The sequence below is a fragment of the Nerophis lumbriciformis genome, linkage group LG34 (genome assembly GCF_033978685.3).
Source record: "Nerophis lumbriciformis linkage group LG34, RoL_Nlum_v2.1, whole genome shotgun sequence".
NCBI lineage: Eukaryota > Metazoa > Chordata > Actinopteri > Syngnathiformes > Syngnathidae > Nerophis > Nerophis lumbriciformis.
The window spans coordinates 6,363,270-6,378,239 of record NC_084581.2 but is presented as its reverse complement, the minus strand read 5'-3'; the positions used below and the strand labels follow the sequence as shown (position 1 = coordinate 6,378,239).

At 41.6% G+C, this 14,970-nt stretch overlaps 1 protein-coding gene across 5 annotated transcripts in view; it reads right to left on the bottom strand.

The window, feature by feature from the left end:
• The window catches only part of hivep2a (HIVEP zinc finger 2a), a 125,110-nt gene that overhangs the window by 60,633 nt on the left and 49,507 nt on the right, over nucleotides 1-14,970 (bottom strand). For all 5 annotated transcript variants that reach the window (XR_012049305.1, XR_012049306.1, XM_072912212.1 and 2 more), the window contains exon 3: nucleotides 9,347-9,413. The gene's annotated coding sequence lies outside the window, so the exon portion shown is untranslated. The remainder of the gene's footprint in view (nucleotides 1-9,346; nucleotides 9,414-14,970) is intronic.

The following is a 14,970-nucleotide window of genomic DNA, read 5'->3' as shown; positions in this document are numbered from 1 at the left end:
ACATTGTCATGCAAAGATATGAATGCCATTAACTTGCACTACTGTGCAGAAGTTTGGGGCAATAATTACATAAGCACACTATATTCACTCACCACCCTGCAGAAGAAAGCAATAAGGGTCATGTGAGGCAGGATATAGAGATCACACAAATAAACTTTTCTTACACTCAAAACTATTTAAACTTAAAGATCTTGTCGAACTACAAACCGTACAAATTACATTTAAAGCAAAAAACTATTGACTGCCTGGAATGTGCAAAAGTTTTTCACTGAAAAGGAAGGGGGTTAGAATTTAAGGAGTAATTTAAATTTTTAAATTCACAATGTACGCACAACACGAATAAGCATTTGCATTTCAATATGTGGGGTTATACTATGGAACAGTTTGAATGCGTAATTAAAGGAATGTCCAACCATAATTTTGTTTAAAAAAAAAACGATACAAAGACATGATGTTCAATATGTACAAGAACAAGGGTTTCTAACAATTGCAACATGTTTACATTATTATTATTATTATAACTATTTGGGTAGTTATTTACTTGTTATTGGTTGGCGTTACCATCAATTAGTACTTGTATTCATTGTACTTATGTACTGTATTTGTAAATAAGAAAAGTCATTAAAGTGGGTAAAAGAATATTGATGATATATTGTAATAAGACTGGTAAATTTATCATTGTCCATCCATCCATCCATTTTCTACCGCTTGTCCCTTTTGGGGTCGCGGGGGGTGCTGGAGCCTATCTCAGCTGCATTCGGGCGGAAGGCGGGGTACACCGTGGACAAGTCGCCACCTCATCACAGGGCCAATACAGTATACAATAATAATGATGATAAGAAAGCTAGTTATTTGACTTATAAAATAAGGGGTGGCAGTAAAAAAGTTTCACTTATTCCTAACCATTATGTATTGTTTTCATTTTGAATGTGTTTTCGTTGTGAAATATTTGTTTACATTTCTGTACCTTACTGTAATGTTATCAAGAATATTTCCTTTTTTGATTATTTTGCTTTGTTTTTAACATGTCCAAAATGAACTACTACTACTACTAACTTGTACAACATGTAAAGTACAGAATATCAGAAACATTTATTCATGTAGGAAAAATATCACCTAACATCTTTGACAATCAAAGCATGATTGTAACAATCCACATTTTGTGGTACTAATGCGTGAAACTGTTATCTAAACATGGAAGTGTAGCTCTTCTCCTCTTAATGCGAGTGCGCCTAAAGCAGTATTACCAATTCTGTATTCCTACAAAAAAGAAAATCTAGCAAGACACCAACGCACTGGAAGTATTTCTTTGTTCTCTTTAAAAATGTGTTCATATCCTTTTCGTGTTGAGCTGTTTCAAAAAGCATGTTTAAAAACATTTAATTAAAGCAAATTAGTTATCCAGTAATTGTATTAAAAACTTTAAAATTATCTGTATAGGGTACACTTAGTAATGACAAAAAAGTATACATATTTGAGTTAATTTCAAACGAAATTCGACTAATCGTGATTAAATATTTTAATCGTTTGACAGCCCTAGTATATAGTATAACTTTTAGAGCTTTGAGTTCAACTCATGAAAAATGTGAGCAAAAACAAAAGTGTTGCGTTTATATTTTTGTTCAGTGTACTTAGAGTGCATTAAAAAAAACATGTGTGTTTGTCTTATATAAGGATTGTGAATGATAGGCAAAATTCCCAAAAAAGTGCAGTTCCCCTTTAAGCTTGCAAAGACGCACGGGAACGATTGCCAAGCTATTTACTTTCACTTGAAGTTGTAAATCTGCCATGTTTGGGAGCTTGCGGCACGTTGATGACAACTGCTGTTGAGCGTTGCAGCACATCTGGACCAGGCAGAACATCTGCATCAATACACAGGCTGACAAAGCATGGATGCGAATGAGCTTCTCAAAGCTTTTTTCCAGAGTTTGGCTGGAATAGAGCAGAGAGAAGTCATGTCGAAAGATAAATCATTTCATAAATTTGGCACGCAAAATACTGCTAAAGCCATCACTTCTCTGTGTGTGTGTGTGTGTGGGTGTGTGTGTTTGTGTGTGTTGCACAGCGTTAACAATAACAAGAGCTTGCCACACATCTTATGTGTGTCGAATGTGTGCAAGTATCATTCACTGATGTTTAAATTCTTACCATGGCCTCTGAACCATTGCGGCTGATTTCAAATTAACAAAAATGCCAGGAGCAGCAAATTTCTAGGCATCTACAGTAACTGAGCTGGCGTAAATGTTTGCCTTCCAGCTGACTTTAGTTCCATCTCTGATTATGGCCACATTCAATACTGTCCTCTCTTGCTGCTAGAAGGTTTAGAAGTAAGAGATGGTCCACAGAAAAAAAAATCAGGAAAAGAAGGCAACATTTGAGGGCCGCATTAGAAGGATCCTTTGAACTGGCAGCCTTTGTGTGTTATGATGTCGTCATCAACCTCTTCAAATGGGTCCGGAACTTATGGATCATTCCACCCAATCAAATATACCAAGACATTGACAATAAAGGATTATACATGTATTCAATTATTCAAACTTCAAATTGTTATATTTCAGGCAATTTTATTTTAGTACAAGCTTCCTAATATCCATATAATATTATAAAGATTGTTTGGGTGACAGGACTGTGCCGAGATTTTAACCCACCAGTCACAGTTTAAATATGACGGAATTTGCATAAAATACATGAGTGAACTTGCTTTTGTTCTTCTTATGACCCGCAGAGGAAGTGAATGATGTAACTTCCCATGTACCTTGTGACTTGTGGTATATTCCACATTTTATCAGAGAGAATAATATCTTAGGGCAGTGGTCACCAACCTTTTCAAGCCCAAGAGCCCTGGTCTTAGCCAAAAACCAAATCAAGACATACCCCTGCATCAAATATATATATATATATATATATATATATATATATATATATATATATATATATATATATATATATATATATATATATATATATATATATATATACATATATATGTATACACACACAGGTAAAAGCCAGTAAATTAGAATATTTTGAAAAACTTGATTTATTTCAGTAATTGCATTCAAAAGGTGTAACTTGTACATTATATTTATTCATTGCACACAGACTGATGCATTCAAATGTTTATTTCATTTAATTTTGATGATTTGAATTGGCAACAAATGAAAATCCAAAATTCTGTGTGTCACAAAATTAGAATATTACTTAAGGCTAATACAAAAAAGGGATTTTTAGAAATGTTGGCCAACTGAAAAGTATGAAAATGAAAAATATGAGCATGTACAATACTCAATACTTGGTTGGAGCTCCTTTTGCCTCAATTACTGCGTTAATGCGGCGTGGCATGGAGTCGATGAGTTTCTGGCACTGCTCAGGTGTTATGAGAGCCCAGGTTGCTCTGATAGTGGCCTTCAACTCTTCTGCGTTTTTGGGTCTGGCATTCTGCATCTTCCTTTTCACAATACCCCACAGATTTTCTATGGGGCTAAGGTCAGGGGAGTTGGCGGGCCAATTTAGAACAGAAATACCATGGTCCGTAAACCAGGCACGGGTAGATTTTGCGCTGTGTGCAGGCGCCAAGTCCTGTTGGAACTTGAAATCTCCATCTCCATAGAGCAGGTCAGCAGCAGGAAGCATGAAGTGCTCTAAAACTTGCTGGTAGACGGCTGCGTTGACCCTGGATCTCAGGAAACAGAGTGGACCGACACCAGCAGATGACATGGCACCCCAAACCATCACCCAACCATGCAAATTTTGCATTTCCTTTGGAAATCGAGGTCCCAGAGTCTGGAGGAAGACAGGAGAGGCACAGGATCCACGTTGCCTGAAGTCTAGTGTAAAGTTTCCACCATCAGTGATGGTTTGGGGTGCCATGTCATCTGCTGGTGTCGGTCCACTCTGTTTCCTGAGATCCAGGGTCAACGCAGCCGTCTACCAGCAAGTTTTAGAGCACTTCATGCTTCCTGCTGCTGACCTGCTCTATGGAGATGGAGATTTCAAGTTCCAACAGGACTTGGCGCCTGCACACAGCGCAAAATCTACCCGTGCCTGGTTTACGGACCATGGTATTTCTGTTCTAAATTGGCCCGCCAACTCCCCTGACCTTAGCCCCATAGAAAATCTGTGGGGTATTGTGAAAAGGAAGATGCAGAATGCCAGACCCAAAAACGCAGAAGAGTTGAAGGCCACTATCAGAGCAACCTGGGCTCTCATAACACCTGAGCAGTGCCAGAAACTCATCGACTCCATGCCACGCCGCATTAACGCAGTAATTGAGGCAAAAGGAGCTCCAACCAAGTATTGAGTATTGCACATGCTTATATTTTTCATTTTCATACTTTTCAGTTGGCCAACATTTCTAAAAATCCCTTTTTTGTATTAGCCTTAAGTAATATTCTAATTTTGTGACACACGGAATTTTTGATTTTCATTTGTTGCCACTTCAAATCATCAAAATTAAATGAAATAAACATTTGAATGCATCAGTCTGTGTGCAATGAATAAATATAATGTACAAGTTACACCTTTTGAATGCAATTACTGAAATAAATCAAGTTTTTCAAAATATTCTAATTTACTGGCTTTTACCTGTATATACACACACACACATACATATACATATACATATACATATATATATATATATATATATATATATATATATATATATATATATGTATATATATATATATACACGCACATATATATATATATATATACGCATATATATATAGACACTGTATATACAGTACAGGCCAAAAGTTTGGGCACACCTTCTCATTTCAATGCGTTTTTTTTATTCTCATGACTATTTACCTTGTAGATTGTCACTGAAAACATCAAAACTATGACACAGTAAAAACCATTTCAGGTGACTACCTCATGAAGCTCATCGAGAGAATACCAAGAGTGTGCAAAGCAGTAATCAGAGCAAAGGGTGGCTATTTTGAAGAAACTAGAATATAAAACGTGTTTTCAGTTATTTCACCTTACTGTATATGTATAATTTGTTTTGTTACGTTTTTAAAAGAAAAAGTTTATTGTTATATTAAATAAATATATATTATATTTATTTACATGGTATCAGTGTAGAAATATAGTAAACCACTCCTCCATTTGTCATCAGCCTGATTTGTAAAAACTACCCTGAACTGTGAAGTACGGTGGGAACACCAACCACACACTTCTACAGGAACTAGAGGTTTCAGGAACCAAACTTTTGGTGGAAAAGGGCCATTTGTACGAGCTATCGTAATTTAATGAAGTTAGTGTCGTTAGCATTAGCTAATACGCTAACACGTGTATGAGTGTTTTTGTTAATATTATTAACTTACAATGGCATTCTTCTTGTATTGTTTCAGTTTCGTAAATTCACCAAAACGTCACCGTTGAGTCTGTTTAGCTGATTGGAGATGTAGCTCCCGCAGCTCGTGGGTCCATGACGATGACTTCTGTTTTGTTTGATCAGCTGTTTTGCTGCCGTTTTACAAACACCGCTTGGAAACAATTAATCTTTCTGTGTAAATAACTCATTTCACAACATATACATCTGCGGTTTATAGTCTGGTGTGGCTAATATATCGGAAAATTTTTTTTTCTTCTAACATTTAGTCGGCGGGCTTATATACTGGTGTGCTCTATGGTCTGTAAAATATGGTAATCATTTAACAGTACTAGTAGAAATTAGTGTTGTCCTGATACCAATATTTTGGTAAAGGTACCAAAAATATTTCGAGACTTTTCGGTACTTTTCTAAATAAAGGGGACCACAAAAAATTGCATTATTGGCTTTATTTTAACAAAAAATCTTACGGTACATCAAACATATGTTTCTTATTGCAAGTTTGTCCTTAAATAAAATAGTGAACATGCAAAACAACTTGTCTTTTAGTAGTAAGTAAGCAAACAAAGGCTCCAAATTTAGTCTGCTGACATATGCAGTAAAATATTGTGTCATTTATCATTCTATTTGGTCAAAATTATTAAGGACAAGTGGTAGAAAATGTATTTTTGACCGGTAGTTTTCAGAGGGGGTATCGTACCGAATATGATTCATTAGTATCGTGGTACTATACTAATACCGGTATACCGTACAACCCTTGTAGAAATATAACATTTCTGAAACACTCAAATAATTATATTTCATAGTAAGTAGGGGCTGAGAACAAATGTTATTTTCCAGTTTTTAATTGTATTTGTATTTGTTGGTGCTTGTCGTGGCGGTAATCCTAGAACCCGTTGGTGGACACCGGCGGTGAGGGATGCCGTCAAGCTGAAGAAGGAGTCCTATCGGGTTCTTTTGGCTCATAGGACTCCTGAGGCAGCGGACAAGTACCGACAGGCCAAGCGGTGTGCGGCTTCAGCGGTCGCAGAGGCAAAAACTCGGACACGGGAGGAGTTCGGTGAGGCCATGGAAAACGACTTCCGGACGGCTTCGAAGCAATTCTGGACCACCATCCGCCGCCTCAGGAAGGGAAAGCAGTGCACTATCAACACCGTGTATGGCGGGGATGGTGTTCTGCTGACCTCGACTGCGGATGTTGTGGATCGGTGGAGGGAATACTTCGAAGACCTCCTCAATCCCACCAACACGTCTTCCTATGAGGAAGCAGTGCCTGGGGAGTCTGTGGTGGGCTCTCCTATTTCTGGGGCTGAGGTTGCTGAGGTAGTTAAAAAGCTCCTCGGTGGCAAGGCCACGGGGGTAGATGAGATCCGCCCGGAGTTCCTTAAGGCTCTGGATGCTGTGGGGCTGTCTTGGTTGACAAGACTCTGCAGCATCGCGTGGACATCGGGGGCGGTACCACTGGATTGGCAGACCGGGGTGGTGGTTCCTCTCTTTAAGAAGGGGAACCGGAGGGTGTGTTCTAACTATCGTGGGATCACACTCCTCAGCCTTCCCGGTAAGGTCTATTCAGGTGTACTGGAGAGGAGGCTGCGCCGGATAGTCGAACCTCGGATTCAGGAGGAACAGTGTGGTTTTCGTCCTGGTCGTGGAACTGTGGACCAGCTCTATACTCTCGGCAGGGTCCTTGAGGGTGCATGGGAGTTTGCCCAACCAGTCTACATGTGTTTTGTGGACTTGGAGAAGGCATTCGACCGTGTCCCTCGGGAAGTCCTGTGGGGAGTGCTCAGAGAGTACGGGGTATCGGACTGTCTGATTGTGGCAGTCCGCTCCCTGTATGATCAGTGCCAGAGCTTGGTCCGCATTGCCGGTAGTAAGTCGGACACGTTTCCAGTGAGGGTTGGACTCCGCCAAGGCTGCCCTTTGTCACCGATTCTGTTCATAACTTTTATGGACAGAATTTCTAGGCGCAGTCATGGCGTTGAGGGGATCTTGTTTGGTGGCTGCAGGATTAGGTCTCTGCTTTTTGCAGATGATGTGGTCCTGATGGCTTCATCTGTCCAGGATCTTCAGCTCTCACTGGATCGGTTCGCAGCTGAGTGTGAAGCGACTGGGATGAGAATCAGCACCTCCAAGTCCGAGTCCATGGTTCTCGCCCGGAAAAGGGTGGAGTGCCATCTCCGGGTTGGGGAGGAGATCTTGCCCCAAGTGGAGGAGTTCAAGTACCTCGGAGTCTTGTTCACGAGTGAGGGAAGAGTGGATCGTGAGATCGACAGGCGGATCGGTGCGGCGTCTTCAGTAATGCGGACGCTGTATCGATCCGTTGTGGTGAAGAAGGAGCTGAGCCGGAAGGCAAAGCTCTCAATTTACCGGTCGATCTACGTTCCCATCCTCACCTATGGTCATGAGCTTTGGGTTATGACCGAAAGGACAAGATCACGGGTACAAGCGGCCGAAATGAGTTTCCTCCGCCGGGTGGCGGGGCTCTCCCTTAGAGATAGGGTGAGAAGCTCTGCCATCCGGGAGGAGCTCAAAGTAAAGCCGCTGCTCCTCCACATCGAGAGGAGCCAGATGAGGTGGTTCGGGCATCTGGTCAGGATGCCACCCGAACGCCTCCCTAGGGAGGTGTTTAGGGCACGTCCGACCGGTAGGAGGCCGCGGGGAAGACCCAGGACACGTTGGGAAGACTATGTCTCCCGGCTGGCCTGGGAACGCCTCGGGGTCCCACAGGAAGAGCTGGACGAAGTGGCTGGGGAGAGGGAAGTCTGGGCTTCCCTGCTTAGGCTGCTGCCCCCGCGACCCGACCTCGGATAAGCGGAAGAAGATGGATGGATGGATGGATAATTGTATTTATTTAATATGCAAAGGGGAGGTCACTTTGTTAAAAAAAAAAATTATTTGAAGATTACTTGATCCTGTATTTCTACATTTTACTTGGGGGGACATTTCTGTAACACAATGGTAGTGGAAAAACGCCAGTGATGGCACACACACCACCAATATTAAAAGTGTGCTGATTCAGCATCCCAAGCAGAAACAGGAAGTTACACTTGTAAGATGTTGTCGGCCTTCAAAATTAAACCACACTTGCGATGTGCGATGCACAGCAGACACGGTCCAAAATTCTTGACCGGGCAGCGACGACAACTAGCAGGTTTTATTGTGGAAAAAAAATCAAGAAAAGTGCAAAGAACTGAATCCATCCATCCATTTTCTACCGCTTGTCCCTTTCGGGGTCACATGGGGGGCTGGAGCCTATCTCAGCTGCATTTGGGCGGAAGGCGGCATACACCCTGGACAAGTCGCCACCTCATCGCAGGGCCAACACAGATAGACAGACAACATTCACACTCACATTTACACACTCGGGCCAATTTAGTGTTGCCAATCAACCTATCCCCAGGTGCATGTCTTTGGAGGTGGGACGAAACAGGAGTACCCGGAGGGAACCCACGCAGTCACGGGGAGAACATGCAAACTCCACACAGAAAGATCCGGAGCCCAGGATCAAACCCAGAACCTTCGTATTGTGAGGCACAGGCACTAACCCCTGTTTCACCGTGCTACCCAAGAACTGACTCATTAGCAATAACTAATAATTCCCGATGCAGTGTCAAGAGGGACTGTTGTTTCTCCACTTTGCTGCTCCAAGCTTCACCAGCAAGTCAGCATGTAAACTCATAAAAAAAAAAAAAAATGATCTTGAACATTCTTGACACAAGCGCGCACTGTGTTTCACTCTGGTGTTTATAAGCCATAAATACTTCATCACACTCTCTAAATCCACGTTGCACAAACCAACCTGCTCTGTCCAGCAGCGTGCACCAACATCACACTAAATGATGCAGGTCAATACACACAACCAGCACAGGTACAGGAGTGACTTAGCATAACATTCGTAAGATGTTGCTCTAAGAAACATATCAACAAACACCACTGTATCAAACTACATGTTGTTTTACATGCAGTGGAAGCCAGCAGGGGATGCTGTGCTGTGTTGCCACCTACCTGTTGGTCTGCACATGCTCAGTTCGGCATGAGTCCCGACGGAGACTACGACGCTCGGGGGGCCACCCTGCGAGAGAACACAACAGGAAGTCAACAGGAAGTGCCAAAAAGGCTCGACACAGCGAAATTTGCAAAAAGGAAGTGAGCAGATAACGTGCAATAACGTTGGCTTCCATTGAGCAATATCACAGCAGATCATATCAATCGCATGATAGTGTGCAGAAATAGCCTGTAATCATCGTAACATGACCTTCATTCACACTGACCACACTTAGCCTAGTACTGCTTTCACCGTGACATCATCAAGTTATATATGTAACCATGGCAACCATTCAACAAAACACCAGAAACATAATTTTCCTCTCTGCAGGACTCAGTTAAACATTTTAAAGAAGTAGGTCACAGAAGGGGAAGGGAGGGATGCTTTGGGTTTTATTTCACTGCTGAGCTACACGCACACATGCACGCACACATGCCACCTACCACCTGATGCTAACGCAGACTTAAACTCTCACACAGACCACAGGAATTTTCTAGTTTCGTGTAAAACTGATAATGGGATGTGTCCCTGCGGGAGTGGAAAATCAGAGGTGACTTACGAGCCTCCACATTCCAACCTCACACGCACACACTCACACATATGCACGCACGCACAATCACGCACGTGCACACTGGACTCTCCCCGCATCTAGTTTTACACTTCGGGCAGGAGGAAGGCATAGAGAGTTTGGTAGACAACAGTTGAGTTTCCACGTATTCTCTGCACCAGACCGCTGTGTTTGCTTGTTTGGGTCGGAGGACAAGGTAGTTAGGTTGGTACCTGAGAGAGAGGAGAGGAAAAAGGAAGAAGCCATCCTCTTATTTGCATAATTGGCCTAGACACATGCCATTTGTGTACAGGGGGCACAGCAGCAGTGGCTGCTCGTTGAAAAGAGGATACATACTGTCATGTTTGAGTCTCCAAAAGTGTCTAATAACACCAACATAAGTTGCAAAATATGCCCCTAAAAAATACTGATCCCTCCTGCTATGTCGTCTTATTCTATGGTAGACCAAGTGTGTGCGTGTGAAGTGTGTTACGAAGCAAAGTTACAATGCCATCTGCTGTACGGCATTTTAACAACAGGCTACATTCACACACAGTCCCATCATAATGTGTTTAAGACCGAGGGCAACAACTAGTGCCAAATCTATTTGGGGTGGTCTAAATGTATCCTGAACCTACTCAGTGGCCTAGTTGTTAGAGTGTCCGCCCTGAGATCGGTAGGTTGTGAGTTCAAACCCGAGTCATACCAAAGACTATAAAAATGGGACCCATTACCTCCCTGCTTGGCACTCAGCATCAAGGGTTGGAATTGGGGGTTAAATCACCAAAAATGATTCCCGGGCGCAGCACCGCTGCTGCCCACTGCTCTCCTCACCTTCCAGGGGGTGAACAAGGGGATGAGTCAAATGCAGAGGACAAATTTCACCACACCTAGTGTGTGTGTGACAATCATTGGTACTTTAACTTTAACTTGGCGGGCCACCTCAAATAAATGCATGTGGCAGAAGGAAAGAGAAAACATTTCCAAAATTAATAAGAAGAGAAGAAGAACAAATATTGTGTCATTTCTGGTACTGAGAGTAATAGATTTAGTGGTCCCTAAGTAGCAGAAGAGAAGGGATTAACTGAAACTGTTGCAAATCAGCATAAAGAAGCAGGTGAATATTAATAGAATAGTTCAAACATAGATTTGGGACAAAATCATGCACCTGGGGATAGGCTGATTGGCAACACTAAATTGGCCCTACAGTGTGAATGTGAGTGTGAATGCTAGCTGTTTATCTGTGTTGGCCCTGCAATAAGATGGCGACTTGTCCAGGGTGTAACCTGCCTTCTGCCCGAGTGCAGCTGGCCCGGTGTGTAGTTTGGTGACCCCTGGTATAAGTATTCCATTAGAGACACAGCATAAGACTTCTCTCCATCTTCATCATCACCTGCACCATATAGCCCTCATCCCTCCATCTGTCCACCCTTCGTTCTCAAGCTCTCTTTGCCAGGCTACCAGAGGCTATGATATCTTGCCACTTCGTGCAGTGTGTGTGTGTGTGTGTGTGTGTGTGTGTGTGTGTGTGTGTGTGTGTGTGTGTGTGTGTGTGTACGGCCCTGGCAGGGTGGGCAGCACATACGGTGTGATGGCTTTATACCTGCAGAGAGAGTGAGATTCATGCATGAAAAATGAATGTGGAATGTGTCGTCAATCCTGGACGTCAAGGTGATATGGCCACCTGTCCTCTGTGTGTGCGTGTGCGCGTGTGTGTGTGTATAAGACTGATACGAAAAGGAAGCTGGAGTGTGTTTTGTAACATGAGTTTGTGGCTAAGCTGCAGCACACGCGCACGCACGCAGACACACACAGATAAATGTAGGTCAGAAGTGTTACGAGCATGTTGTACAAACTCCGTTTCCATATGAGTTGGGAAATTGTGTTAGATGTAAATATAAACTGAATACAATGATTTGCAAATCCTTTTCAACCCATATTCAATTGAATGCACTACAAAGACAAGATGTTTGATGTTCAAACTCATAAACTTTATTTTTTTTTTGCAAATAATAATTAACTTAGAATTTCATGGCTGCAACACGTGCCAAAGTAGTTGGGAAAGGGCATGTTCACTACTGTGTTACATCATCTTTTCTTTTAACAACACTCAATAAACAATTGGGAACTGAGGAAACTAATTGTTGAAGCTTTGAAAGTGGAATTCTTTCCCATTCTTGTTTTATGTAGAGCTTCAGTCGTTCAACAGTCCGGGGTCTCCGCTGTCGTATTTTACGCTTCATAATGCGCCACACATTTTCGATGGGAGACAGGTCTGGACAGCAGGCGGCCCAAGAAAGTACCCGCACTCTTTTTTTATGAAGCCACGCTATTGTAACACGTGCTGAATGTGGCTTGGCATTGTCTTGCTGAAATAAGCAGGGGCGTCCATGAAAAAGACGGCGCTTAGATGGCAGCATATGTTGTTCCAAAACCTGTATGTACCTTTCAGCATTAATGGTGCCTTCACAGATGTGTAAATTACCCATGCCTTAGGCAATAATGCACCCCCATACCATCACAGATGCTGGCTTTTGATCTTTGCATCGATAACAGTCTGGATGGTTCGCTTCTCCTTTGGTCCGGATGACACAATGTCGAATATTTCCAAAAACAATTTGAAATGTGGACTCGTCAGACCACAGAACACTTTTCCACTTTGCATGAGTCCATCTTAGATGATCTTGGGCCCAGAGAAGCCGGCGGCGTTTCTGGATGTTGTTGATAAATGGCTTTCGCTTTGCATAGTAGAGCTTTAACTTGCACTTACAGATGTAGCAACAAACTGTATTTAGTGACAGTGGTTTTCTGAAGTGTTCCTGAGCCCATGTGGTGATATCCTTTAGAGATTGATGTCGGTTTTTGATACAGTGCTGTCTGAGGGATCGAAGGTCACGGTCATTCAATGTTGGTTTCCGGCCATGCCGCTTACGTGGAGTGATTTCTCCAGATTCTCTGAACCTTTTGATGATATTATGGACCGTAGATGTTGAAATCCCTAAATTTCTTGCAATTGCACTTTGAGAAACGTTGTTCTTAAACTGTTTGACTATTTGCTCACGCAGTTGTGGACAAAGAGGTGTACCTCGCCCCATCATTTCTTGTGAAAGACTGAGCATTTTTTGGGAAGCTGTTTTTATACCCAATCATGGCACCCACCTGTTCCCAATTAGCCTGCACACCTGTGGGATGTTCCAAATAAGTGTTTGATGAGCATTCCTCAACTTTATCAGTATTTATTGCCACCTATCCCAACTTCTTTGTCACGTGTTGCTGGTATCAAATTCTAAAGTTAATGATTATTTGCAAAAAAAAAAAAAAGTTTATCAGTTTGACCATCAAATATGTTGTCTTTGTAGCATATTCAACTGAATATGGGTTGAAAATGATTTGCAAATCATTGTATTCCGTTTACATTTACATCTAACACAATTTCCCAACTCTTATGGAAACGGGGTTTGTAATTAGTTTTCTTAGTTTATCATTTATATTTATTTGAATGTATCTGTATTTTTACTGTAAGATGCAGTTGGAATTCTAAGACCAAAAACAAGTTTAATGACGACGAATTCTCTGAATGTTTTTCTATGTTTTTGTTATTTCTGCATGACAATAGAATGGTCAGCATCAACAAGGTGTGTTAAAACAACAAGAAAGTGAGAAGAGAAGAAGATTATAGACGTGAAGTGACGTGATGTAAGGGGACTCCAGCCACCATACTTGTAGGCAAAATAAACATTTTATAGTACCGCTTCACTTCTTTTTACACTTGTGTGACACTTACCAAGCAGAAAAACATCTCACACTTTAAGATAGAAGCTTTACCATAGATGCTATTTCACTATGTTGACTGTCAGAAATCAAAGCAGTGAATGCAGAGAAGCTAATGAAGGAGACATCACACTCACCAGGCCTACTCGTCCTAGTCCACAGCTCCATGTACGCACACACACACACACACACACACACACACACACACACACACACACACACACACACACACACACACACACACACACACACACACACACACACACACACACACACACACACACACACACTCTTGTATTTCTTACCTTCTTGAGACCTCCGAAAAATGCCTACCTCTTTAGGCCCACCCTTTCTAGATATATAAAGATTTGTGTTTACAACATTAAAAATATATAAAAACTGTGCAAATATAAAAAAGGTAAGCTCTTAGTTAATTTTTTATTTTTTGTTTGTAATTGTTTTTTAATCTTTATTATTTACTTCAAGTTATTACATATTTATTTTATTAATTTTGGCCAAAGGGGGTGTATTTCAATTTCTTACACACGCTTGCTATTACATACTGTATGTTGGCCAGAGGCGGAGCACTTCAAATTTTGACACACACTTGTTATTTCATATGTTGACTAGAGGGGCAGCACTTTAAAAACCGACACACAGTCAATTTGAAAAATCCCTCATTTTTGGACCACCTTAATTTTGATAAATTTCACCACCATGGGTGCAAATGAGACACTCTATTAGATGCAATGGTTTTCCGTATTGGGACCATGATTTCGGTCTTAACTTGTTCACCGGTCCTCATATGGAAGGTACTTTTCTTTGTTGATGTCTCAAGAAGGGTAGAAAAACAAGAATAAACCCACACACTTTCTTGTATTTGTTACCTTCTTGAGACCTCCGAAACATGCCTACCTCTTTAGGACAACCCTTTCTAAATATATAAAGATTTATATTTACAATATTAACATTATATACAAACTATGCAAATATAAAAAAGATAAGGTTTTAGTTAATTATTTTTTTCTTGAATTTTTTGTTTTGATGTCTCAAGAAGGGTATAAATACAAGAGCGCACACACACACACACACACACACACACACACACACACACACACACACACACACACACACACACACACACACACACACACACACACACACACACACACACACACACACACACACACACACACACACACACACACACGTGCACATTAAGGCCAAAGAAACACACTTCACCGTCTGAGAATTTGTGAATGGAAA